Below are 16,568 nucleotides of genomic sequence, written 5' to 3' on the forward strand. Positions count from 1 at the left end.
TTTGTGATTATTACATTAAGCTTCTAATTACTTGAAGTCTTCAAGATCAGAGTTTAATATGGCTGGAAATAGAATCAGCACTGTTAAACGTGGAGATGTTTTTCTTGCATTTGGCACATTTAGAAAACTTCAATTTGGATTTACATTGTACTAAATATGGTGTTTGCAAGCAAGAAGTGTAAATTTGCCATCAAGACATTCTAGATTTGTAGTAGTATATAAGTATCTCAAATAAGAAATTGATTATTATGTGTTAGTGTTTGAATAAAGGCAGCTCATTTGGTCTATGAAACCTCTTTTTCCACAGCAGAGCTGTGTGTAGCTTTAAAAGGCATCTGTTTAAGAGAGAAGGGCCACAGCAATATTCCTCGTAGGGTGACTGCTGGCGTTTAGCACAGGCTGGATCAAAATAAAATGTGCCTTGTAAAGAATGGAGTATACACTCCTTCAGACTAGGTAAGTCTAAATTCTAACTGATAAATTTCATATCAACATTTGAAAAAGCAATAAAAATCACATTAATGCTAAATTTGTTTTCAAGTAAATATATATACAGTGTTTATGTACATATGTGTCTGCATTTGCATGTGTAATTTATGCATATATACTTGGGGGGAGTGGGTATTTTAGTGTACAAGAGACTCTTTATTCTTCTGAAGGGTAGTAGGGATATGATCACTGGCCTTATTGTGCTCTTTGTTTCATCTGCCTTAAGGAAGGGCAGGTTTTAAATGAAGTTTCTTCTACAGGAAATTCTGCTTCCACAACTGTGGAAGTACAGATAAGAATCAGTAGCCTTACACTTCTGCACTTAAAGTGTAGTTGCAAATAAAGCAATTTATTTGATTTGTAAGCACATTCACAAATGTTTTGACAAGCTTCTAGTTTACACCACAGATTGTGGGGTAGCAGTGACTTCTGGGGTTAAACCTCCTGGCCCAAAACCAAGGGTGGCCTTAACTGTCTTTGAATGCTTGGCCCAAAGTATTATTTGGTAGGGACAAATAGTAGCTGACATACACTGTGCTAGTGATATCCTCTGTCTGCTGTAACAAGATCCTTCCCCAGCCAGTGCAGTGCCCTATTTTTGGGACGTGCTGGCTGGCAGTACAAAGTGGGCAGTTAGTCACCTTGAGTTCCACCCGCTTGACTTTCACTCCCCAGGGTCTCAGCTCCATGCTCAGTGCTAGCTGCTGTTGGCACAGGCCTTGAGTCAGTCAAAATTCTGTTCATTTCTCAAGATAAGATCTGAAATAAATGTGCCTTTTGAAAACTTGTGTGGTTGCCATAGCCATAGGAATGCAGCCTTCATTTAAAATCAGCACATCAGAGTCACTGTCTGTGTCTTTCAGAAAACATTCTGTGGGGTTATCCAGAGATTCAGTCTAGAGAATGAGGATGTGCATTTCCTTAGCTTAGTCTACTTCAGAAAGGTACCAAAGAAATGTTAGACTAAATCAAGAAGATTAAAAGAATCTGGTGTGTAATCTCTTTAAAAAGTGATAGGATTGTGCTCTGAATTCATCTAGGACAGCTCTGAAATGTGCCACAGAAAGTCAAATGGAGCTAAAGCGTAGAGTATCCTGAGAAAAAAGACTGCACTGGGACTCAGCAATCCACCTGTGCAAATCCATTTGTGCAAATCCATTTGTGCAAATCCCAAGCCCACCTGCAGAAGAGGCAAGGGAACACTGGGTTGTGTAGGAACACAGGGGTTGTTACATTGTGCTGCACCATCTGAGGTAATTTGGTGATGAAGAACTCAGTTCTGTCTCTAGCAAATCTGAGTATAATGGCATTAATGTAGGTGATGAAATGATCCCCATCAATTTACACAGGGATGTAAAATTTGGGGAAAAATAATTACTTTGGTATCATACCACAGGAGCATGAATGTATTGTGTTACTGGTTTACAAAGGTTATATGCTGGATATTTTTATTTTCTCTGCATGGCTCTGAATTGAAATGAATGATAATTGTCATTTTGCTATAGCCATTTATAAGCATTAATGTAATAGTTCTAGTCAGCTTTCACTTCTAGTGTCAACATGGCCAATTTCCAAGGGTTTGTCCATAGTTGGTGAAAATGTACGTTCATGTGATCTTTCTCTTACTGCAACTGTCAACACAGTTGGGAGATCTGGAGGATAATTTAATTATCACTGTTTTTTCACATTAAAGCAATTAAAAACAACTTGCAGAGCAAGTCAAACAGTTAGATGTGCTCATACAGGCTAAGAAGAATTCTTGAAGACAAACAGTTGGAGACAGGAGTGGCTGTGGCTGAAGGGAGTATGTGATTACTGTATGGTTACTGCTCATCACAGATGACCACTTTTTTTTTCTTTTTCTGTCTTTTCCTCTTTGCTAAATAGTCATTAAATAGTTTATATAAATGCAATAATTGGTCTTTTTTTATCCTTTAGTATTTTAAAACACTTCAGACATTTTTGAAGGACAGTGTACAGTGGAAATACCATGGATTGCATTAAGCAAAATGGGTATTTTGGTGTCTTAGTAGTAGTATTGACTTGAGAGTGAATAATAATGAGATTTAAGATGTATAAATCCATTCAGGGCCTTTGCTTGAGAATTTGTGTTGATGCAATTCCCATGTTTTTTTCACTCTCCTTATCTGCTGCTCAGCCTTTTACCTTCAAAGCAGGCAGTAGGATTGAGGGATTAGCCTTGTTTTTTAGTTTTCATTGGAATTTGATATTTTTATTAATATTTCCATGATATTTGAGTTTTCTAACATGAAGAAATTCAGGGCTATAGATGTCTGTGAGAACATTGCTGTTAAGAACAGCAGAAGCCAGGATTTCATTCAAGAGTTTTACAGAGATTTTGCTTGTAACAGGTGCAGAGCTTCAAATACAATCCAGAATCATAGAGAGCGTGTGTATCACATCTCAGAGCAAGTGGCTAATAATCTTTGGGAAAATTAGATGTATGCTAGAGATCAATTATATAGAAATGGGTGTTGGGACTATTCAAGTTCAGAATTCAGATTCTAGATATTTGGTTTCATTGTTTTCCCTTCATGTACATACTTAGCCGACACCAGCTAATTATTGTGTTCATGGCACATTTGATGAGGTGGCTGTTCACAAACTAGCCAACAAAATCTGTCATCACTACTTTGCATTCTTGGCATTTTCTGTTGGCATTTAATATATTTTATGTATTATGATGTGTAATTATTTATTATAGTATTTCAGAATTATTTTTTCAAGCTAACAGAAGAAGATAGAAGAGTATAAGCAGACATATTACTACGTAGAATCAGTAAACATATTTGTGTATTCATTGAATTCAGCTGTATTTTTAATTCTGTTGCTCTGAGGTATTCTGTACTGAAAGAATATTTTTTACTCCTTATGAACAGATAATAGGTGAGTGGAGCTTAGTTTGATTTTGACTTATTGGACTGATCATTGATATTCATCACTGATGCACAGTAAGACATGACTTCAGTTCCCTCTATGTACAACAGATCTCCAGTTAGCTCTGTGCAACACATATGCAACAGCTTTATTTTCAGCCTACTGTGTTTCCACTTAAATCTCTACCTACAGCTTGTGGTGGGATGCTATTTTCAATATTTGCAAGTATAGAGTACATGGGGTAAAGCTTAGTTATTAAAATAATAGTTCATAAAAGACCTACACTTTTATATAGAAAACTGAAAATATACATTTTCCTATCCATTTAGTAGTTGAATAGAAGAAGCACAAAAATATTTTTTAATCAATTTCTTTCAAGTCTTTGTGTTCCCTGCTAGAAAATCATTTTGCTGCTTTGTAATTCACAGAAGTTACCTTGTGTGTGACACTCAGTTCTGCACTGCTTCTACTGAGACACCTAATGTTGTTTATGTTGTCTTCTTAAATACCATAAGTGATATGGAATATGCACTAAGGACTTGCATAGAGAGAGAAATACTTCCTTAAAATTTAGTTTACACAGGTTCGGGATGAAACAACCCACAGAGCAGTTGCTGAGATCGCATACACAGACATTATGTTTTCTGTAATTTTTAATTGCTTTTTAAATTATAGACTAGAAGCTGTTTGATGTCTTGAAAAGGGCTGAGTCTTTCTGTGGTTCATGCTCTGGTTTGGGGGCTCTGGCTGAAATTTCATAGTCCTTTCAGGAATTCCCTCAGTGAGTTTGTAGGAGTCTCTTCATGAAATGTGAGAAAGCACTAGTTAGCTAACTGGGCAGAGCAGCTTGTACAGACAGGAGAGTGGATGTCTCCAGCCTCCATGCATAAGGTATATTTAAAATCACATTTACTTAGAAGCTAAATGGTATGTTTGCACTACACTAACTTATTATGTTTAATGGATGCTGGAAACACCACTGATAACCAAAGGATTTTTAGTGAGATGTGTTAGTGTATTGAGTCTAGGATAAGATACTTGAGTATGAACATTCTTTCAGCAGGAGATGTTAAACTTGTTTGTGTTCCTTCAGTTAAGGCCAAATGTCAGATCATCTTTCAGTAATGCTAGTTTTTTTTATTTATTTTTATTTTTTTATTTAGTCTTTGCTAAGGCTGATAATGTTGCGACAGTATTTCAATGCTGTTATTCCCATAAATTACATATGAAGGAAAATGTGTCTAGAGGTTGAGAGTATCAACTGTTTGCTGTAAAGGTATATTTGCTCTGCTTACTTGAATCCTCCTATTTCCCTTGCAAAATTTCTTTGAAAGTCTGTAAAATAATTTTGTGTGTTGTCTGTAGAGTATAAAGAGAAAAGCTACACAGAAGTGGGGGGATAAAAATCACAGTTTATCACAGTTATGTGATAAATAATAATGCTTATGACCTTTCTGTACAAAAATCTGCTCTGTGTATTTCAGAGTGTAGTACTAGAGTGGCAGGTTGAGAGGTTTCCTGCACGAGGGTCAATTTAATCTTTGTGTTGTGTCGGACATTGCCTACACTGGCTCTGAAAGCTGTTTTTTTGAGAATATAGTTGCTTTGAGTCAGATGAAAAGGGTGTTAATGCAATAATGTTGGTAAAATGGAGTTCTTGGGAGCACTGCATTATCCCTGCTTGTGAACTTTTAGTAGTTTGATTTTCTATCAGAATAAACAAGAGTTGAAAGATGAGTAGTTCCTACTGATTATGTGCAAACTGTATCACTCAGCTATTACCATCTGAAGTCTTGTGTGGACAGCTGGACCGCAGGGGACGTTCTCTAAACTGCGAGCTCTTCCCGGTTTGCTACCACAGAACGCTGACTGCGAGTCAGTCTTTGGCAGCTCCTGTTAAAACAGACCCAGTCCCTGTGTTAAGTCATCTCTTAGAGATACATCTCTTCTAAATCAAATTAAACTTTTTCTGGGCATCTGCTTTTTATCACCAAGATTCTTAAACTGCTAACGCTCATTACCATGAACAAAGTTGTCTTGCTGGAGAACTAAGTAGCTGCACATGGGTTTCCTGTGCTTTGGACAAGAGTTCCCATGCTGCATCTACATGCCTTTGAAGAAAGAGGCGTTTTGTTGATCTGCTTGGGCTCGTGCTTATATAAGTGCTGCAGATGCTTTGAAGAAATGAAATTTGCTTGTGATTGAAATTGTGAAGTTAAGGAGACTTCTTCACCTCGATTGTAAAATTTATTGTGAGAGCTACCTGCTAAAAGGGCTGAGAGGACTGGCTGAGAAAGCTACAAGAAAGTATTGTTTTTGTTTGTCCTCTTCAGATCCTGTTGAAAATATACTAGAACAACAATTATGTGGAGAAGTAAGGGTCTGTGGTGTTCTTAATAAATATAAAGGCAACTTTAAATATTTTACATAGAAGTTAGAGTAAGTAAAATCAGTGTAAGGAAATGAATAAACACTGACATTTATATTTGCATCGTTCTACTTCAAAATAAATATGTGAAAATCAACATGAGGCTGTACAGATATCTTAAGATTGATGAAACCCAATAATGAAGCAGCACACTTATTTACAGCTCAAGTGTTAAAGTCAGATGGCTGAAGGAGTTAAACACCTGGAGCAAGGCTGCCAAACTGCTAAGCTGGCTTTTGGCAGCAGTGGCAGCGTGCAGCGAGAGTTTTCCCTTCATTATGGTTCACTGACTAATTCATTCAAAGCTGAGAAACCAATTGAGAGTTGGAAATGAAGGAAAGCTTCTTTTCCTGTTCTAACCTTTATATATATTGATATGTAAGAGGACTTGAGCTGCAGGTTTTAAATGCTTGCTGGATGTCAAAGACAAAAATAAAATAATTTGGTTTTGGTTTTTTTTTTCATAATATATCCAATGCACTAAGCTTTATTTTAATTAAAAAACAATTATTCAAGAAATTATCATCTTATACATTTTCAATTTTTCTTAAAGGTAGACCTAAATAATATTTTTTTGCCACTTTTACTAAATGTTTAAATTGTTAGTAATTATTTCCAAAGTAGTAAAATATATAAAATTGGCTAAATAAGTATGTATTATGTAGAACTGACAAAATGCATTTCTATCAAGTACAGTAGTTATCATATTGAGTGGTAAAACAATTTTTTTAAAATAGTTACTTCTCAATTAGCAGTATTTTTGTAAAAAAAATAAATGAAAGACTCTTAGCACTTCTTAGCACTCCTTGGCTTCTTCCAAAAAATCCCTTCTTTTGGTGCCTCCATTTCTATTTACTTTGTTGTTCCTCTAAAACTATTCTTTCATGGCAAAATATAAGGTTTGTATATTGGATCTTGAGCATTTACAGATAGCAGTAATTGATTTATGAATGCATCTCAGGTTTGCCTATATGAAAGTAAATATTTCTTTAAAAAAGCTGGAGGTCATATATGTTTTGATAAATTATATTTTTTAGCCAGATCTTTTTTTTTCTGCCTATACTTATAAAGGCAGGGAAGAAGTCTCATGTATGTTCTCAAATTCAGTTTAAGCCCACTGCTCAGTTTGCTGAATACGTTTGAGAAATTTGGGATAGACCTTTGGATAAACAGATGGATTTACAGAGAATTGAATTACAGGAAATACTCAGTTTGCAGTTTCAATTTTTTCCTCCCTTTTTGATTTGGGACGTTAGACATAACTTAGGATAGGTTCAATCTAATATCTGCTTTTGGCTGTGATCTTTTAGTCACCTAAACAAAGACTTAGAGCCGTGTTCACAGGAATGCATCAACTATTGGCTGATTAAGATTTCAAAGGATTTTGTAGTTGGTTTTTAAAGAGAGGATTGTAATTGTAGATAAATATTTTTGTAGCTTATTAAGCTCTATTTCATCCCTCTATAATTTCAAGTTTCATAACCTTTCCCTCTTATTTCAAAAGATATTTTGTATATGAAAAGATCATGTCAAAACTTAGCTCTACCCTTCATCAGGCTTTTTAAAATCTGAGTTAGAATTCTGTTTCTAAGATAAACACATTTGGATCAGAAAGATTTTCAACTAGCTAGTATTCATTTTGGCTGAGAGTTCAAGCAACATCTTTAATCATATTTTTTGTTGATTATTTATTAGTTTCTGTGGGAAATCAAAGGACAGACAACCTAAAATACGTCTTCCGTAAGATACATCATGAATCAGAAGCTGTAGCAAAGAATTTCTAGGATGTGCCTTTCATGTACTTATATGAACTGATTGAGAGATAAAATATACATCTTTAGTGTGTTTATAAAATGCAGATGAAGGCTGACCCAAAAATGGAAGGCACCGATATCTGGCTGGAGTAGGATTTGGAGTAAGAAAATCAGTTGTGGGAGAAACCAGTATTTCTGTTCTGTTCCTTGTCATCTGAAGGACAGTGGTTATCACTGATGCAAAACATCAAAGAAAACTGGCATTTAAGTGCACATTAAGAAGACATTGGCTACCTGTGGAAATCAGTTATCAATCAATTATGTTTTTGTAATTGACATGTAATTGTATGGGTGGTAGTAAAATTTGATATCATCCCAATATATCTATGAGGCCCCCATGAACTTTTAGCACTCACTGTTATGTACTTTTGAATTATGAAAAAGACTGAGCTTAATACTCACATTAACAAGGAGACAAGTGTCTCTTCTTGGAAAATAAATACTCTGTGCATTTTATTATATGCATCAGTGGTAGAAAGAAAAAATAATTTAACTGAAAATGTGACTATGCAAAACTAATTCTGCATTTTGAATTGCTACTGAAAAAGATAGTATTCTAAAGATTTTTACAACTTTAGTAACCCAGATTTCATTCAGGAAGCTCCATGGCCAGGGAGAAACACCATTGTCTAACAGAACGAAGCATTTAGCTCATTTCTAGCTGCCAGCTCATGTCTCTGAGCTTTTCTAGCTTCTTCAGCTTACAGGGGATTTGTCTCCTTCCTGCCTTCCCTTGCCCAGTCTTCTTTGGTGAACATTTTCTAGGTTTCCTACTTCTCTAGTAACAGGCTAGCTGTCACCAGTGATGTAAAGTTTTGCTGCAATAATTTGTTGATGAAAACTGAGCAGACAGAACGTCCATCATCAAATGCTCCACCAGGATGCTGCTGGCTGCCGAGAGGATCAAAACATTGAAAAAGTGATGCATGCTCCTGGTAAAATTACTAGAGAAAAAATTAGTGGTGAGCAGATTCATGCCAACTTTGTGGTCGAGTGTGGATTTGCTTCCAAAATGTATTGACAGTTTAATAAAAATACTTTAAGTAAGGAATTTTATCATTAAAGACAATTATTTTTCTCATCTTTGTTTTCAGTGTGAGTAGCAAATGCATTTTTCTCTGTGTATACCAGTTTGGCAGTAGAAATAATTCTGGTTTTTTTCCTTCCAACACAGGATAATAGAAACCAAAAGACAAATATAAAATTTTTATAAAATAAATAATATAACATGTTCTTCATTTTTATTAGAAAGCAGTCAAATATCTTGTTACAAGAATATTTTTCTTCTGTAAAATACATGGAGCTTTTTTTTCAAAAAGCTCTTTCTTATGGCGGGAGGTAATGATTTTGTTTCAGTCTTTGGCTTTTCCTTGTGAAGGTTTCCGAAGGGCAGAGTCTGCTGTAGTATTAAAACAGAGCTTTAGTGCTGTATTTGGAATTGGGTGGTATTTGGCAGTCTGAATATCAGTGCTGCCAAATATAATATGATTCAAACACCACTAGTACTTTCTACTTAGCCATATGTGCGATTTTGTAAATGTCTGTGGAAAATGTGCAATACTCATTTTTTTTGAGGGGATCTATACAGGCAAACACAAACTATGTCTTCATTCTGCATCCTAAGTTAAGATCTCCGAATAAGAGAAAGTACAAATTATTGCATAGCTTTTATTTTGAGGGCTTGTGTCATCTTCAGTGTAGAAGTTCTATCTATCCAAAAATAAATTAATTACCTTGAGCTTAATTTCCATCCAATGAGCCAAGTCATTGAGGAAAGCATCAACTCTTAATTAGAGAATTAAATAAGAATAATTAAAGAATAAATTAGGTACAGCCCCATGTTTGCATGCCTTTGTCGAGAAGGTGAGAGAAGCTTCTGCAGTGTTTCACTTGCATCTTAAAATGAGAGCAAAGCCTGCTGTGTTTTCCCCTGCCCTTTTCATAAATACTATTTTTTTTATTGAAGTGATTTAAGGACACTTGGGACTAAGAATTTTTATTTTTTTTAAATAGTCATTATTTAGTTTCTAGATGTATTGGTGAGGAAACAAAGATTACCTTGTTCATAAGGGAATGGGTGCCCCAGGTTAATGTCCAGGTGTTCTTTCAACTGATGGCTGAGACTAATTTCTTCCTGGCCCTCTGGTAACCAGCTGAAGCAGGGCCCAGCTGGTATATCTTCACTCTTGCATACCAACATCTTTCACTGATTCACAGATTTCCTTATATCCTCAGTACTTCCTCTACTGCTTAACAGTCTTTGAACAGTAGTTTGAAGATAAATGCTGTTTTGCGTTGCAATGGCTGCAATTAATTTTTTATTTATTTATTTTTTTAAATCATAATCTCATAATGATCCTCGTAAGCTCCATTTGTCAAAAGGTCATAAATTTGAGAATCCATCAAAGATTTGCTAGAGAAATGCTCAACACTGAATATTATCTGGTTTTACTCTTGTGAGTTTGGATGGTATTTTCAGCAGGTAATGCTACAAGGAAGTTCCTAACATGTTTAACTCAAGTGTTCAGTTTCTTATTTTCTCACACACACATATGCACACTTACCTACTGCCACCTGTCAAAGTTCTCAATTTGAGTCAGATTTTGCCTGCTACACATAGACTATGTCAATCTAAAAATACACTGAGCAGCAGAGACATCTGATGTTCTTTCATTGCATTCTGAATTTTAGGGTGCATATATCACATGTTTAGTTTTTAGGCTTCCTTGCAAGGTTTACAGTTTTTTTGTATTCACTATTTGGTACGTACTCTGCTTGAATAAGGGAGGTAGTAAATGTTAGATGGGAGGGGACAGCAAAAGGTATGCCATCAGTTTTAATTATATCTTGGGAAATAATATGCTTACCCTCAGGGTAATGGAAAGTGAAAGCTTTGGAGTTGGAGTTTCCTGTCGGAAAAGATGAGAAACAAAGTGATCTTTGCAGGTGCTGTTGACCAGTAAAATAGGAAGAAGGCTTTTCACTGTCTGTGTGGTGGAAAATGTATGATGGGAGTGCACAGAATAGAGAGAAATAAATTTCTCCTATGCTCTGAACACCAGCTTGAGGAAGTAGACTCTGAAAACCATTGTCAGGGCAAGACAGCGCAGTCACAAGGGATTCACTGAAGTAAAATAGCTTCAGAGCTTTCATACAAGCCAGCATAAAACTTCAGTTCTGAGTGCTGCACAGCAATACTGTAGAGGTATTGCTGTGATGTTACTTGGCTGTATATAAATTGAATATACAGGCTACATACATGTGGACAGTTAGACCAAATTGAACTCAGAGTAAATTACATGTGACTGCACCAGCTATGAAGGATTGGTAATTAAGATGTGGAAAGAGAAGGAAGTCCTTATTCACCAGAATGTCCATATAACCACATCTGCTTTCGCTGTAGTCATTCAAGACTTTTCCATTCCTGACAGTACGAGAAACATTTAAATTTAAATATTGACAACTGTAGAAGAAGGAGGGTGGAAGTTACTTATGATGGTTCATGTAAAAGAGTCTTGTTTGAACAGCTCTTTCGAGAGAACTTCGAAAATGATTCCTTTTGTGTTGTCTGTAAAAACTAAAGTCCAGTACAGTGAGTTATGTTAATTGTCTCAGGTCTGTATACAGCATCTTCTGGGGATTCTTCAGTTCCACAAGGACCTGCACAGCATAACTGCATGTTCTAATTATATAATAACACATTTACATCACTTACATCATTATGTATAGTTGTACTTGCCATGTGAACATGCAGTGATAGAGCAAAAGTTACTTTTAGAAAAATGATACAACAGAATCATAGAAAAAACATTAAATATGTAAGACATACTTGCCAAAATACAGTATATACTAGGGGCTTAAAAACTCCTATGATGCACAAATATTTGCAAAATCTCAGTCTTTTCTTATGGAAGCACTTGTGAAACATTTGCCTTAATTTGGGTTCAGTTTTTGTTGTTAAACTCATCTGATGTCTGTGGTACATAGAGATAATCCTGGTTGTTGAGAGCGCTAATTGTGGATGTAGGCAGTTTAAACCTTTGCATATGGATTTTACCATCCTATTTAGCTAAGGAAATATGATCTGAATAACTTGATACTTGAGACTTGAGTTAGAGAAAAACATGGTGCAAGAGTTAGTGTGGCACAAGTCTGCAAATGCTGCTCTCCATTCTGTCCCTGCTGTGGTATTGTCAGTGGGAGCTGTTGTTCCACTGCTGGTGGAAGAACAATATTTCGGATGAGACAAAAATTCTGTCTTTGAGCTATTGTGAGGATTCCTAGCATATATTCCACAAACACTCTCGGAAGAGAAGAACCTTGGTCCTAATGGCCATGCAGATAGGTGCACTCAGACTCATTCCCTACACTTTTTCATTTGGACCCCAATTTATCTTTTCCCAGAACTGTTGATTTGTGTTAAACAGCTGCTGCCTTTTATTCAGACCTGGCTGGAGTTCAGCGATTTATCTGAAGTTGTGAAGGTAGTCTAAGACAACTTATCAAAGGCTCAGCAAAAACAGTTCCTTAATGGGAAGTAATTTTCCAATCACCATATAACAGAGCTATAATAATACATTGGAGTATCCTTTGATGTAGCATAAGGCATACAGTTGCCTAATAAGAATGCCTAATTGTGTAGGTTTCATTGTACACAGCTGAGGAACAATTTTCAATAGCTTCTAAGTTACTATGAGTTACTTTTGATTGAAATTTAAATTCAAGATTATATCGTATAATGAAAATGGAGACATGCTGCATTAGCATAATTATATCTCTCTAGTTGTAAATATTTATATCACAATACTGCAAAGACCAAATATAGTTATGTGCTTTTATTCCAGTTGGTCTGAACATTCAAGACAAGCTAGTTCTGCAGAAGTTCTAGGAATAGTTTACTTGTCAAGTTATAAATAAACTTCTAGAAAATTTAAGTTCACCTTTCTAACACAGACTTATTTTTTCTTATTTATTTGCTTCAAATGCATTACTTTTTTTCTTATGGTATCCTGTGAAATTTCTAATACTTCTAAAAAGATTTTAAAAAGTAAGCCACTTTTAAGTGAAAGTTTCTGTTGGAAGAGCATGTTTATAAAACTCACCTGTACCTTTCTTTTAAAGAGAAGCCCAGAGAAGGGATATTGTCTGCTTGGTATCTCTCTGAACATATGGGCTGAATTACTCAGCAAAGAATTGAACTACACTGTTTTGGATTGGTTACGGTGGTAAAAGCTGCCTCGCACTGCTCTGCAGAAGAGGGATGGATAAAATGCTCTTTGAACAGTCAAGATTTTTTTAAAATGTCAGTGCAGAGGGCTTGCATTTGTGTTTGGCTTTCTAGACCTGCCTCTTGACCTTCTAATTACTTGATTTGAAACAGCACTGAGGGTATAATAAAACTGGAGGTTGTCTCTCGTTTGCTTTATCATAAATTAAAGCTGTTAGTTTGGTGAGGTGAAAGTAAAGGCAGAGTGTTCATTACTGCTCAAGTGACGGCTTGTCAATAGCACTGCCTTTTAGTTTGTTCTAGTCAGCACTTGCTGTGCATTTTGTTGGACCACTGGGAAATAAATACAACAAGATTATACATTTGGAATACCACAAGAGTTCATGAAGGGAAAAACCAAAAAAAACCCCAACCAGATGATAAATTATACACTTGGTAGAAAGTGACATGCTATCTTGTGCTATTAACAACCAGAGATAATTGCAGTGAATTGTAATTGCAGTTGCAACTTACAGTACAGTGTGTCCAACATCAATCTTAATAGTGAACAAAGCAATTTATATTTAAAGTTAATTCACTTGGTAAGTTTCGGCTGTATACAAGGGAGCTAACAGATGTAGCTTTTAAGAAAGTTCAAAGGCATTTGGAACATGGAGAGAAATGCTAATGTAGTAAGCCTCAGAGAAATATTGCATTACTACTTGTAATGAAAACAAATGTATGCCATTATATCCCAGTTTGTGTTTATTTAATAAACTATGCAGTTTTGTACATTGAAGAAATTCTGTTTTTGAATGTAACAAAACCAGATTTTTACTCATAGATTACACAAGAATAGCAATTACATATGTATATAGCAAATGGAGGTCTAGATCTTCATGTATTTGATTCTATATTCAATTTTAAATTAATCCTTTTATGAGGCTGTCCTAAAAGGAGTGTGTGTGTGTGTATGTGTTTATACATACATATTACTGCAATTGTTAAATCTAGGCCTATATTCTGGAATTGTTTAGTAGTGCCCTGAGTATTTTGCTAGGTTGCCTGGTCATAATTACCCCAGATTCTGAGAGATATCTTTAATTGGTTTTAATTAAAGTGAAACTTTATTTTGGAAGAGCCTAACACCCCTTCTGATGGAGATGATAATCTGGCATTTACTGACCATCCAGTGGTGCCCTCCTGTCTGGGAGAGCTTCTGTGTACCCGCTGACTTTGTTTTGTGGGCTACAGCACTTCACATTTACTTTAACAAGCATTACCATTCTCTGAGTGTTGTGGTGAGTCCTTGGTGGTCATCAAATGACAGAGAATTCCCTGATCTGCAGAGTCATGTTCCAAACACGTAGTGACTGCTGTTCTCTGGGACTGGCTGTGTGCTGGTGGGTGACCATTGATACAGTTTGAAAACTCAGGGTAAAAGTGCTGCTGTTTTCAATAGCTGGCAAAGTATGAAAATCTCCAAATTAAGACATAGTTTTATTTCCCTAACTGAATAATTGCTACCTTTTTTAGAATGTGAAAAAACACTGAGTGGGAGGGGGGTTGAGGGGGACCTTTTACTTGCTGTCACCTTACAGATCCCCACCTCATTCCAAGGGTTCGTCCACTTTGCTTTTTCATAACCATCTTGTCCTTCTGAGGGAGCAGAGTTAGTTCATATATAATTCTTGTCTGGGGTTTCACCCAGTGTCAACTGCTTTAGTTTTACTGAATTCAGTGGAACAAAGACATTTAACACTAGCTGATGATTGATTCTAACAGGAGTTTGGGGAGTAGCTGAAAAGCTGGACTGAGGCTTTTTTTCTTCTGTATGGCATTATTTTTGTTAGGTAGGTAAGTGTGTAATTCAGAACTAACAATCTTGTTTAGATGGATAGCTTGGAGCTTTGCTTGTCTCTGCTCAAGGAAATCTAGGACTTCACTAAATGTCTCATGTGTACCTTATATTGCCTCTCTTATACAACATACACGTGTGCATTAGGCAGGGGTTTGATTTCAGTAAAGATTTAATATCCTATTAAAAGGCAATCTTAAATTATTTGATCATTAAAGTTTTAATGTGGAGGTTAACTAGTGGTACGTAGTAGCACACTTTTAAATTTGATTGTAAGTAGTCGTCTGGAATTTTTAGAATTACATAGAAAATAAGAAAACTTCTGCTTTTTTGCTGGTAATTAATTTTCTCCTGTATAACAACATACTGAAACTGACATAAATTGGCAGGAAAGGCAATTTGAGAAACAAAGCTTAAAATGTTACATGTAATTTTCTATTTCTTTTAGCAAAAGTCATCTTATAGGTCTAAGGGATGTTTTGACAGCCAGTCATTCTGGATGTACATTATCCAGTTCAAATTATTTTTGTTTAATTTTTCATAGTAATAGAATAGAATTATTAAAAATACAGAAATACAGAACATTATATTTTTCTTCATTTTATCAGGGGCAAGTTTCTGCACATGTGAATTACACTATATAGTAATTCATTTCACAGAATAGGTCATGTGGTGCTGCCTGTATGTGTGTGTATATATATACACACACATATACACATGCATTTTATATGTCATAATAGGAATTAAGTTCTTCCCCTTAGCTTTGTGACTGTAAATACACGTTCCATGTATTATTCTTCTAGCAGAACACCTATCCAAGTAAACATCAAACAAATGAATCCTAAAATGTATGTCTGGTCTGTAACCTCTTTTATACTGAAGTGTGGAGGGAAGTTGGACAGGGCAATGTGTAACACCACTGCTCCTGGCACTGGAACATCTGTCTGCCAGCATGGGCAGGTGCATGAGCACAGGAATAGTGCTGTAAGTTCCGAGCAAGGATCCATCAAACTCCACGAGTGGCCACGTGCAGATACGTGGGGAATAAGAGCAGGGCAGGTACAAATGGTATTTTTTTCATTCTTTAGGAATGAATGAAGGGGATTCTTATCCCCGATTCCAAGTCCCCAGTGCTGTGTCTGGGCAGCTGTTCCAGGTGTGTGCTGCAGTAGCCTTGGAGTGAGCACCTCTTGCACTGGGGCAGTGCTGGAGTCCTGCCCAGCAGCGACTTTCCCTCTCTGCAGGTAGCACTGGGACACAGCAGCAGTGCATGAGGCTGGGCAGCACAGGCTGGAGTGGACTAAGATTGCCTTGCAGGAAAAAAGAATTGGAAATCATAGGGAATCAAATTTCTGAAAAGCTCAGCAGTTAAGACCTATTTAACAATCTGGTTAAAGGAGACAGGTTTTCACAGGTGTTCACTTTCCATGTATGTATTTACTCTCCTTATATATACATTCCATAAAAAGGTGTGCCTGTCTTCTTCCCCAGGCGCTCTTTGAGAAATGTCAAAAGTCCAATTATAGAAATAGACTACCAGGGACCCTTCATTCACCTAGAAATTGACATAAATCATAATCTGGGAACCAACTTTATTCCTAGGTTTTATTGTCTCCCACCAGAACAGTTAAATGGCCAGACATCAAAATTACTGAGCTGTTAGAAACTCTTCACCCAGAACAGAATTTATTTGGTTTTTGCACATGCATATCCATAGAAGGAAAATTCCTGAAAATTAGTCTGGTGAGTCAGTTGTGGCTTAGTATTGACCTTTCTTTATGTAAATGATGTCACTTTGTCCATTAATGAGAATGTTTAGCATTAATTTGTAGCATGTTTAGTACCTACTTAGGAGAAAAAGTTGCAGATTGTTAA

At 36.1% G+C, this 16,568-nt stretch overlaps 1 protein-coding gene across 44 annotated transcripts in view; it reads left to right on the forward strand.

Annotated features, from left to right (window-relative positions):
* Positions 1 to 16,568, forward strand: part of FTO (FTO alpha-ketoglutarate dependent dioxygenase) — a 223,412-nt gene that overhangs the window by 136,960 nt on the left and 69,884 nt on the right. For 6 of the 44 annotated variants that reach the window (XR_015275399.1, XR_015275390.1, XR_015275404.1 and 3 more), the window contains one exon: positions 308 to 456. The exons of 36 other annotated variants lie outside the window; for them this stretch is intronic. The gene's annotated coding sequence lies outside the window, so the exon portion shown is untranslated. The remainder of the gene's footprint in view (positions 1 to 307; positions 457 to 16,568) is intronic. 2 more of the 44 variants (XR_015275391.1, XR_015275394.1) reach the window with 1 other exon arrangement.

Source organism: Cyanistes caeruleus, chromosome 12 (genome assembly GCF_971803275.1).
Source record: "Cyanistes caeruleus chromosome 12, bCyaCae1.hap1.1, whole genome shotgun sequence".
Taxonomy (NCBI): Eukaryota; Metazoa; Chordata; class Aves; order Passeriformes; family Paridae; genus Cyanistes; species Cyanistes caeruleus.